General features: G+C 31.8%; 2 long non-coding RNA genes across 2 annotated transcripts; both read right to left on the reverse strand.

Annotated features, from left to right (window-relative positions):
• Positions 1-1769: 1769 nt before the first annotated feature.
• LOC111383069 lies at positions 1770-2453 on the reverse strand. Its single transcript, XR_002700685.1, has 2 exons — positions 2306-2453; positions 1770-2174 (listed from the first exon to the last, which is right to left on the reverse strand). It is a non-coding gene; the product is annotated as an uncharacterized LOC111383069 (long non-coding RNA).
• Positions 2454-11518: 9065 nt separating this feature from the next.
• Positions 11519-12142, reverse strand: LOC111383072. The gene is made up of 2 exons (XR_002700686.1): positions 12055-12142; positions 11519-11923 (listed from the first exon to the last, which is right to left on the reverse strand). It is a non-coding gene; the product is annotated as an uncharacterized LOC111383072 (long non-coding RNA).
• Positions 12143-12181: the final 39 nt, after the last annotated feature.

Genomic DNA, 12181 nt, shown 5'->3' on the forward strand with positions numbered 1-12181 from the left:
TTATTTTTTTATTTATAATTTAAATAGTATATAAATAAATGATATAAATTAATTTATTTAACTTTGTTTTGTTAATTTTCCCCGAAATTGCGATGGTATTAGTAAAATAAATTCATTATAAAAAATAGAAAAAAGATTTAAAAAAATTTTGAATTCTTGTTGACACACATGCCTTACAAAATTCGAACTCAAAACCTCTATTTTAGTATTAAGTCTTACAAAGGTCCGATCGTGACCCAAAAATGAAAAAGGAAAAAAAAAAAAAAAAAAAAAAGCTTCACTCACGAGCTCTTATTTGGTTCCTATTTTCTAAAATTTATTTTTAATCATATATTTCATAAGACTCGCAATTTTTATCTACATTTCAACAATATATTTCATAATTTTTATCAGAATTTACTAAAAATTTGATTTTTAGCGAAATCAAAGATGGAGGGAAATCATCATGAGTAAGAATGGCAAGCAATTCCCTATTTATTAAATTTTAAAGTTTTTTTTAATACAATTTAATATTTAAACAAACATTCATTAAGAATCCGATGAAGTCATGAGATTTTTTCATATTCTGTTCTATCCCTAGTGCTGAGTGCGATCAACTATGCACTTCGATTCACTATTTTATAGATCTTGTTAGTTGTACACCGGGTTTGACACCTCGGTATACCGACCCACTCACAAGGGGGGTCCACGATTTTTTTTAATATCAAACTCTTCCAACACATTTTTGACACTAAGACCCTGTCTGGTGTAGATTATTGACTGAAAAAAATAGATTTTCCGACCGTTGTGGCCGTAATTTTTGACTTGACTCTTTTTTTGGTGGGACCCGCGGTTGGAATCAACGGTAAGAAAATGGTTGAAAATCCATTGAAAAATCACGGCCAGACAAGGGCTAAAAAAACCTATCTTTGGACAATACCTTTTGTCACAATATGCATCGTTGTGACCGTAATTTTTGACTGACTCTTTTTTTGGTGGGATCCACAGTTGGACTCAACGGTAAGAAAATGGCTGAAAATCCATTGAAAAATCACGGCCAAACAGGGACTAAAAAAACCTATCTTTGGACAATATCTTTTGTCACAATATACAACATTTTTCAAGCTCCATTTTGTCCATAAAAAATTGCATTAAATCTTAAGCTTTTCATTTTCTTTCAAAAATTTCAACTCCTTACTCTTCACTATTTGGACACACACAGTAAAAGTCAAGAATCAATGAAAGCCTTATTTATCCCAACCGTAGCTCCAAATCCAATCACCCCACAATCCCCAATTCCTTGATTAACATTGGGCATAGAATAAATATAACCCCAATTAAATTAATTCGGGTGCAAGTGAAGCTCAAGTCGAAGAGGCTAATGAATAACAAAGATTTCTATTCACCAATCCTATTCAGTTTACAAACAAGTCCCTTGTGTTTATCAAGAAAATTATGCTTTGATGTACACTTTAGTTTGACAGTTTATCACTTTGCAAATTGTTAGTCGCCAAAAAGACAAAAAAGGCTTTCTTGCCCACAATTTTTTGACAACAAAGGCAATGCCGAACTTGGGTGGAAAGAACAGTGTACAAATGGCAATATCCTTATCAAGGTTATATGCAAAAGGCTTAAAAAGATTAATTTGGCACATTCTCTCTAAAAACTCATTTTCTCCATCATTTTCTACCACACAAATTTCAAATAAAATAATTTAACATGTAAACCCATAATTTTTTCATACTTTTTAACCACACATTCTCAAAAGGAAAAAATTATTTTTTCACAAATTTATTCTCAAAAAATCTACATAAATTGCATATGAGTTGGAAATTAATACATCCAAAAACCATTCTACAAGGTACAAATCGTCCATTATAACTCAACTACATAATTATCCTGCCAAGTCATTGAAATTACAGAAAGAAAAAGAACCAAAGTTAAACAGCTGAATGGAAGTTTCTTGCCCATATTTTTTCTATTTCTTATAGAAGGCAAAAAGCATTACAAATGAAAGCTAATCATGTCTATTTTCTTCACATATTCACACTAAAAGCTGAGACCTACAAATCTCAAAAATTGGAATTTTGTCATCACCAACTTTACACATCATGCATCATCCATAATATGGTCGTTATCGTTATCACCTGCGTAAAATTCATCATCACGCTGGATTTGCTTGTCTTTCGTGTGTCCTGAGATGGCATTTAAATCAAGGATAAAGGTAGCAAACTTAGCACATGCTGGAAGCGTATAATAAAACCACAAGGAGAAAAAAATAGGCCTCGACCAAGTGTAATCATGTAGCTATACAGGTTTTACTTACGATCTACACGTTCATCAGGATTCAGTTCATCTTCATCAAAATCGGGAATGTAAAAATCAGGGGGCACCTAAGGATAAAACAAAATGTTTCAGCACAATATCACATGAAGTGTCTAAAAGGATACACACAATGGTAGTCCAATGTACAAACGTGCTTTTACAAAAAAAAAAAAAAAAAAAAAATTTATAAAAAAAAAAAAAAAAAAAAAAAAAAAAAAGAAAAGAAGACAGATAAAAATTCTTTAAAAAAAAAAAAAGAATTGTCTCTATAGCATATAGAATACAAGAATGGTACAGATTGTAAAAAAAAAAAAAAAAAAAAAACTTTATACATAATACATAACATGCTTTCGGACATAATTATATTAAGGAAAAATTGCACTATAGTGCTTCAACCTCTTGGCTCTGTTCACCAAGTTTGTCCGCAAACTTTAAAATGGAATATTTTGATCATCAACCTTCCAATATTGTTGCAGAAATAGCCCCATAGATGAAAACCGTCAATTTGCCAGTTAAAAAGCCTTTTTTTTTTGGTTCAAAATGGCAATTGTACACTTACTTTTAACTAAAACAAAAAATAAAATAAAAAAGGAAATTATGCTTTTTCTTTTTCTTTCTATCTCCTATTTCCTGTTCTATTAATTTCTTAATAAATTATTGCGTTTTACGCATTTCACCCTCACAGTCCTTGCACAAGCAATTTTAAATGGCAGATTAGATGGAAACGGGACTACTATTTCAATAAAATAATATTACACATAAATCCAAAAAAATTTCTTATTTTTTATTTATACATTTTCCATCAATACATTATTTTCTCAACTGGAAAATCAAAATGAAATAAATGGAATGGTCGAACAATTTGCAGTCTCACTTTCCCATACCCACAAAGGGGCCTGCTTGGGGTACAGGCCCCTGTATCACGAGGAGTCGATTTATCAGCCCCCAACCTATCATAGGGGGTCAGCTCGGCCCCCCTGTACAAGGGGCCTTACCTAACCCACAAATCTCCCTTTCTCCATCAATGCTCAAGAAACCACCCCCACAACTTTTCCTCTCTTCCCAAAAACACTATCAGAGAGAAACCCAGCAATCACCAAAAAAATGAAGCTACAGAAATTAAGATCCATCATATTTTACTCGTTAAACTCCACAAGTACTTTTACAACTAAGCTTAGCTCCCAACATTTTATAGAACACTTTGCTCACTACTTTCAAATGGGGTCTGTGTTGAGGCGAAGTCCTGGAGTTTTTATGTCCAAACGCGTTTTTTCATCTATAGCCCACGACATTTCATGCTCGGGAAATGGGGAAGGTAGCTGCAATTTTCATATCTGGACTTAACGATGAAATTAAGAGCTAGAATTCATCCAAGTTTATTTTATTTAATGATATATGTGTTAGCAGCAGGAATTCGACCCATCTATTGTTTCGATTGAAAAATGGATGTTAAATTTTTTAGTCATTACTTCTTTTGCTTCCCATAGTAACATCACAAATTTACTTGTGAAAAAGTGAAATGAAGTAAAATTTTCAGCATGATTATTAGTACATATCCTTAAATGCTCCAATGCATTTTTTACAAATCAGCTTTTCAGATAGAATTTTTTCGGACTTTATTGTTATAAATATTTAACACTGAATTATTGCCATATTCCTTGGCCAATTTTTCCTAATCAATTACTTAATTCTTCTTAGATGTTTTGCTCATCTCCTTTCTATTGCCACACTATCCAATTCAGACTGCACTACTAATTTTGTGATTAGGTTAGTTGCAAGCATGATTTTTATCTTTGCAGTTGAGATCCATTGAGCTGTGCTAAGGATGTGAGAGGCATCAAAACTCATTTCTTTAGATAATACTAGACGAGTTCCTTCTATAGATAATTTTTAGCATTTCAGGCAGGAGAAGTTTGCTTCTCTTTTGTACGTCTCTTAAAACCCAAACTAGTAGATGCATACTGATATGTATAAATCATTACCATGATGGTTCAATAGGCTTGTTTTAATATTGCTCAAAGATTAGTAAATTAAGTTGCAGAATATTGTTTGAAGGGTATCAAGATTGTTTTTGTCTAGCTATATTAAAATAAATAGCGCCAGATTTGGTGACCAACTAACTCTTATTGTTGATTCGATCATATTCATAGATGTGTAAAACTTTTCTTGTTTTTGAAAGAGAGGAAGATGCACTGCATAAAGTGGGAGAGTTGATAAAATTCTGTGAATCTTCAAAACCAAGTTAGCATATGTACTATTCTTGACTATTGAAGAATTTGGTACGAGTTCAAATTTTTTTCAGGAATACTTTAGGGGTTTAATTCTGTAATATGAGTATCAAAAGAGCATACATTGAGATGCAAAATCTCCATTTTTTTTTTTTTAGTGAATAACAAAATGTTGATAAATAGATTGTTCAAGAGAAAATATACAACTTAATTTTTGACCACACAATGAAGAATGTATGGCTCCGCCACTGATTGTTATTGTTGTGAAGCATTTGTTATGGTGTTAATTTGAGGACTTTGGTGGAGCAGCATAAACAAAATTTTATTCTTCCTTCATCTCCAATGACAATTTATGTGGTTTTAGAATTTGAAAAATTTGACTCGAGAATGTAAGTTTCATTTTTATTTGCGTTTATTATATTTTTGGCAAATAATTTTCATATTTTATACGCCATCGATGTATTATTTGTTTTATTTAACAATGTATAAAGATGAAATTATGTATTTGATTTAGATAGATACAGTTTAAAGAGAATACTTGGCATGTTGGTTGTCTGAATGTTATTTTCTCTAGATTAGTGAGCATTCATTTGTCCGAAGCACATTAATGTTGATATTGCACGCAATATTTCTTTAGGTAAAACATGATTGACATTATTTGATACCATACATAAATATCATTTTACATGTATAACGTTGTTTCAGGGCTTGTGTGCTAATTTAAGTGGAGTGATTGCTATTACATGGTAATTTTTCAATATGGATCGATTGTCTTATTCAACATCCTAGATCACGAGGTTGATGGATATTTGAAAATTGTTGAAAGTCATGCTTTAAGGTTGTTGAAAGTCATACATTAGATATCAGGCACTAAAAAAGGTGCCTGATATCTAATGTATGACTTTCAACAACCTTAAAGCATGACTTTCAACAATTTTCAAATATCCATCAACCTCGTGATCTAGGATGATGAATAAGACAATTGATCCATATTAAAAAAACTACCATATAATAACAATCACTCTACTTAAATTAGCACCCAAACCCTGAAACGGCATTACACATATAAAAGGACATTTATGGATGGTGTCAAATACTGTCAATCATGTTTTATCTAAAGAAATACAATGTGCATTATTGATATTAATATGCTTCAAACAAATAAATGCTCACTAATCTAGAGAAAAAAGGTCCAGACAACCATGTCAAGTTTACTCTTTAAACTGATTATATCTAAATCAAATACGTGTCATCTTTATACGTTGTTAAATAAAACAAATTATACATCGACGACATGTAAATTAATAAAAAATGAAAATTATTTGCCAAAAATATTATAAATATAAATAATAATAAAAAGGGAAACTTACATTCTCGAGGTTCTAATTTTCAAATCCCAGAACCACATAATTTGTCATTGGAGATGAAGAACAAAATTCTGTATATGCTGTTCCACCAGATCCTCAAATTAACACTACAACAAAAGCATCACAACACTATCAGTTGCAGACCCATACATTCTTCATTGTGTGGTCAAAAATTAAATTATATATTTTCTCTTGAACAATAGATTTCTCGATATTTTGCTATTCACTAAAAAAATGGAGATTTTTCATTGTCCAATCATTTGACCTACAAAATCTCAATGTACGCTCTTTTAATACTCATATTACATAATTGAAACCCAAAAGTATTCCTCAAAAAATCTGAACTTGCACCAAGTTCTTCAATAGTAAAAAACAGTACACCTGGTCAAAATTGAATATTCTCAAAATTTTAATGTACGCTCTTTTGCTAACTTAGTTTTGAATATTCTCAAAATTTTAACTACTCTCACACTTTATGCAGTGCATCTCCCTCATCCTCCTCCCACCCCAAAACAAAAATGTTAAAACACATTTATGAACATAATTGAATCAATAATAAGAGTAAGCTGGTCACCAAATCTGGCGCTATTTATTTTAATATAGTTAGACAGAAACAATAATGATACCCTTCAAACGATATTCTGCAACTTCATTTACTAGTCTACGAGCAATATTAAAACAAGCTTATTGAACCTCCATGGTAATAACTTATACATATCAATATGCATCTATCAGTTTGGATTTTAAGAGACGCTGTGCAAAAAAGAAGCAAACTTCTCCTTCCTGAAATGCTAAAAATCATATACAGAAGGAACTCGTGCTCTAAAAAAATGTAGTTCTTTCCCCAAATAAGATCTCACCCATGGAACTCCAGAACAAACTTAATGTCCAAAGTTCAAACCCATCCCCTCACATATAAAACTCAATGCAGCAAACCTTGTAAAAAAATTAGTTGAATGACTACGTGACTTTCAGCTAGGAACACGGAGATGCAGTTAGTACATCCTACATCAAGCTCGGATTTAATCAGTGGTCTAATATTTACCGCAATTCTTACACATTGCAAAGAGTCCTTGTAATAAGATTTACCCATCTCCATTCTCAATCAATCAGCACAAAGGAATTGCTAATGGACGGAAGGCGACGTCAGCGTCGCGTAGAGGGTTCAGAGACGAGAGTGAGGCCGTGAGAGGAGGAGAGAAAAAATTCAAAGTCGCAATGGGTGAGAGTTGAGATAATATTGGATTGGATTGAGGTTTTCACGTTTGCCTTCTTGCTTGGAGTGATTGTGTGTAGGGCTGTAAGCAAAAATCGGAAAACTGAACCAAAATCGCATTTTAGAAATCGTCAGTTTGGTGCCACGTGAATCCGATCAACGAAATGGTTTTGACCCAAACCAACCAAACCGGTCAAAATAGTTTGGTTTAGGTTTGAGAATTTTAATTGCGGTTTAAAACCAAACTGGACCGGCAAAAAAATATATAAAAATTAAAAAATTAAAAAATGAAATTTTTTGAAAATTCATCCAAATATGTAAAATGCAATAGTTTTGTCATTTCTGGGTATTTTTGTCAATTCCTAATTTTCTAATACAAATATATTATTATTATCCAATAATCATAATATATATTTAATAATTTCAAGACTTACATAATCTATCAAAAGCCTTTTTTCTTTTCAAAATTTAGATGAACTCCAGTCGATACCCAACACAATTTTGAACCACCAGCACCACACACTTCTTTTTTAGATTTTTCACTCCTCTTCAAAGTTGAATTGAAGTCCATTATACCAAATCGGAGACAAAGAGATCCTAGACCTTCGATGATAATATTTGCCACAAATAAAGTTTTAGATCAATAATTTTTTGGAGCAAATTAAGGTAAGAATCTGAAATTAGACGTATTTCATAACATCATACAAACGTAAACTTGTGTGATTGTTATGTGTAGATATTATAAACAATTGCTTTATTATTGTAGTTGGTTATTCTCTTTGTTTAATCAGTATCATTTTTTTCAGATATGATGATCACGAGGTCTTGTTGGACTCATTATGCTTTTTTGAACCTTAAATCTAGTTTAGTAGACTTGTATTGTAACATTATTGTATCGTCATTAACCTAAAAAAGGTGAACAAAAATGAAAAAAAAAACTATATTTTAGTTTATTGTGATTTCACTTTGATTTGGTTAATATTTAAATTTATAGTAGATATATTTAGCCCCTGTTTGAGCCATATTTTCCATATCATCATAATGAGAAAATTGACTATTGGAGAGGAGGCTAGGTCCCACACATGAAATAGCAAGTCAACGAAGGTGGCTGGACTTGTGGAATAACGGTCCAAATTTTCATTTTTTTTGTTTTTTTTGCCACAAAAATTTGGTTCAAATAGGGGTTTAGTTTGTTTTATATTTATTACTAGTGAAATATAAATATATATTAAATTCAATGAATTAATGACATAAAAGTAGACTAGCAAAAAAATATATGGCGAAACCGGCGGTTTAAAATCGGACCAAGCCGTTAGGTTTAGGTTTGAGTTTTTTTCAAACCGTTCAAAATGGTTTGATTTAGGTTTGAGAAAAACTGTTTGATTTAAAAATCTGTCAAAAATCGGTAAAATCGAACCGCTTACCCCCTAATTGTGAGAGTACAAATGAAAGGTAGGTTTTGAATTTGGCGAATTGGGCTGGGTGATAATTTTTATCTTGGGTTTCAAATTTCTTTGTTGGACCGAATCAATTTGAAAGCCCAAAACTCCCAAAAAATAAATAAATAAATAAATAGAGAGAGAGAATGAATGAATTGGATTGGGGCACAAAGTCTCCGCCCATGGAAATCGTGGAGGGGAATTGAGGAATTGAAAACAACGTGGTAGCAGAATTGACATCAAATGACATGAATGAAATGCTAGGGTTAGTGGATCGTGGGGGTTGAAAGGGGGCGGTAGGGAGGCGACGTTGCTAGGGACCAACGTAGTCGTCGGCAGGGATTTAATGGAAATAGATAAAGGATTGATGTGATAATTTCAATAATGGGAATGGTGGGTAAAATGGGTTTGGTGACACAAACATTCGCGGTAATGAATTCCAGGGAATTGAATTACCTAGAAATTGTTTTCATAGAAATTGTAAATTATTTTGTTTGATTTTATAAATTTTTCACGTGGAAAATGTTGAAGTAAAAGTATTTTTTGATGTTCGTTTGACTTTGTTTTACGTGAAAAATGTCAATTTCAGGGATATCCTCTTTTACAATTATTCCTAAAATTTGTTCCCATTGCCAACAATTAAGAAAAAATAAAAAAAGCAAAAAAATTAAAAATAAAAAAAGGTGGTAAATCACGCTTTAAGGTGTTGTACCTAGAAATTCATGGAAAATCAATTCTCTGGAAAATTTTGTCAATCAAACAGGACAAAAGTGGAAGTTGGAATTCGAATTCCAAATTCCATGGAAAATTTCGTGCAATCAAACGGGGCCTAAAGAGAAAAGGAGAATCAAAGACTACAAAGTGAAAATTGAAAATTGAGAACTAGTCAGTGACGATGAATGGTGGTTGTGCGGGAGAAATAAGGAGGGGGAAGTGATTTTTTTATTTTTATTTTTTTCAGTTTTTTAATTATTTATTTGGGATTAATTCGTAATTTTTTAAAAAATTTGGGACTATTGTTGTAATTAATTCTCAACTCTATATTGAATTATACTAGTTTATTAAGAAATCGGTACTACAGAATTACTATTATAGACCCAGTGGAAATACTGGTGCAAATATACTTGAACGCTTGTGAATAGTTGTGAGGTGTTTCGAACCTGCACATTTCGTGTAATCAAGCACTACACACTTATTTTTTTATTTATAATTTAAATAGTATATAAATAAATGATATAAATTAATTTATTTAACTTTGTTTTGTTAATTTTCCCCTAAATTGCGATGGTATTAGTAAAATAAATTCATTATAAAAAATAGAACAAAGATTTAAAAAAATTTTGAATTCTTGTTGACACACATGCCTTACAAAATTCGAACTCAAAACCTCTATTTTAGTATCAAGTCTTACAAAGGTCCGATCGTGACCCAAAAATGAAAAAGGAAAAAAAAAAAAAAAAAAAAAAAGCTTCACTCACGAGCTCTTATTTGGTTCCTATTTTCTAAAATTTATTTTTAATCATATATTTCATAAGACTCGCAATTTTTATCTACATTTCAACAATATATTTCATAATTTTTATCAGAATTTACTAAAAATTTGATTTTTAGCGAAATCAAAGATGGAGGGAAATCATCATGAGTAAGAATGGCAAGCAATTCCCTATTTATTAAATTTTAAAGTTTTTTTTAATACAATTTAATATTTAAACAAACATTCATTAAGAATCCGATTAAGTCATGAGATTTTTTCATATTCTGTTCTATCCCTAATGCTGAGTGCGATCAACTATGCACTTCGATTCACTATTTTATAGATCTTGTTAGTTGTACACCGGGTTTGACACCTCGGTATACCGACCCACTCACAAGGGGGGTCCACAATTTTTTTTAATATCAAACTCTTCCGACACATTTTTGACACTAAGACCTTGTCTGGTGTAGATTATTGACTGAAAAAAATGGATTTTCCGACCGTTGTGGCCGTAATTTTTGACTTGACTCTTTTTTTGGTGGGACCCGCGGTTGGAATCAACGGTAAGAAAATGGTTGAAAATCCATTGAAAAATCACGGCCAGACAGGGGCTAAAAAAACCTATCTTTGGACAATACCTTTTGTCACAATATGCACCGTTGTGGCCGTAATTTTTGACTTGACTCTTTTTTTGGTGGGACCCGCAATTGGAATCAACGATAAGAAAATGGTTGAAAATCCATTGAAAAATCACGACCAGACAGGGGCTAAAAAAACCTATCTTTGGACAATATCTTTTGTCCCAATATGCAATATTTTTCAAGCTCCATTTTGTCCATAAAAAATTGCATTAAATCTTAAGCTTTTCATTTTCTTTCAAAAATTTCAACTCCTTACTCTTCACTATTTGGACACACAGTAAAAGTCAAGAATCAATGAAAGCCTTATTTATCCCAACCGTAGCTCCAAATCCAAACACCCCACAATCCCCAATTCCTTGATTAACATTGGGCATAGAATAAATATAACCCCAATTTAATTAATTCGGGTGCAAGTGAAGCTCAAGTCGAAGAGGCTAATGAATAACAAAGATTTCTATTCACCAATCCTATTCAGTTTACAAACAAGTCCTTTGTGTTTATCAAGAAAATTATGCTTTGATGTACACTTTAATTTGACAGTTTATCACTTTGCAAATTGTTAGTCGCCAAAAAGACAAAAAAAGCTTTCTTGCCCACAATTTTTTGACAACAAAGGCAATGCCGAACTTGGGTGGAAAGAACAGTGTACAAATGGCAATATCCTTATCAAGGTTATATGCAAAAGGCTTAAAAAGATTAATTTGGCACATTCTCTCTAAAAACTCATTTTCTCCATAACTCATTTTCTACCACACAAATTTCAAATAAAATAATTTAACATGTAAACCCATAATTTTTTCATACTTTTTAACCACACATTCTCAAAAGAAAAAAATATTTTTTCACAAATTTATTCTCAAAAAATCTACATAAATTGCATATGAGTTGGAAATTAATACATCCAAAAACCATTCTACAAGGTACAAATCGTCCATTATAACTCAACTACATAATTATCCTGCCAAGTCATTGAAATTACAGAAAGAAAAAGAACCAAAGTTAAACAGCTGAATGGAAGTTTCTTGCCCATATTTTTTCTATTTCTTATAGAAGGCAAAAAGCATTACAAATGAAAGCTAATCATGTCTATTTTCTTCACATATTCACACTAAAAGCTGAGACCTACAAATCTCAAAAATTGGAATTTTGTCATCACCAACTTTACACATCATGCATCATCCATAATATGGTCGTTATCGTTGTCACCTGCGTAATATTCATCATCACGCTGGATTTGCTTGTCTTTCGCGTGTCCTGAGATGGCATTTAAATTAAGGATAAAGGTAGCAAACTTAGCACATGCTGGAAGCGTATAATAAAACCACAAGAAGAAAAAAATAGGCCTCGACCAAGTGTAATCGTGTAGCTATACAGCTTTTACTTACGATCTACACGTTCATCAGGATTCAGTTCATCTTCATCAAAATCAGGAATGTAAAAATCAGGGGGCACCTAAGGATAAAACAAAATGTTTCAGCACAATATCACATGAAGTGTCTAAAAGGATACACA

The sequence above is a fragment of the Olea europaea genome, unplaced genomic scaffold (assembly GCF_002742605.1).
Source record: "Olea europaea var. sylvestris unplaced genomic scaffold, O_europaea_v1 scaffold261, whole genome shotgun sequence".
Lineage (NCBI taxonomy): Eukaryota > Viridiplantae > Streptophyta > Magnoliopsida > Lamiales > Oleaceae > Olea > Olea europaea.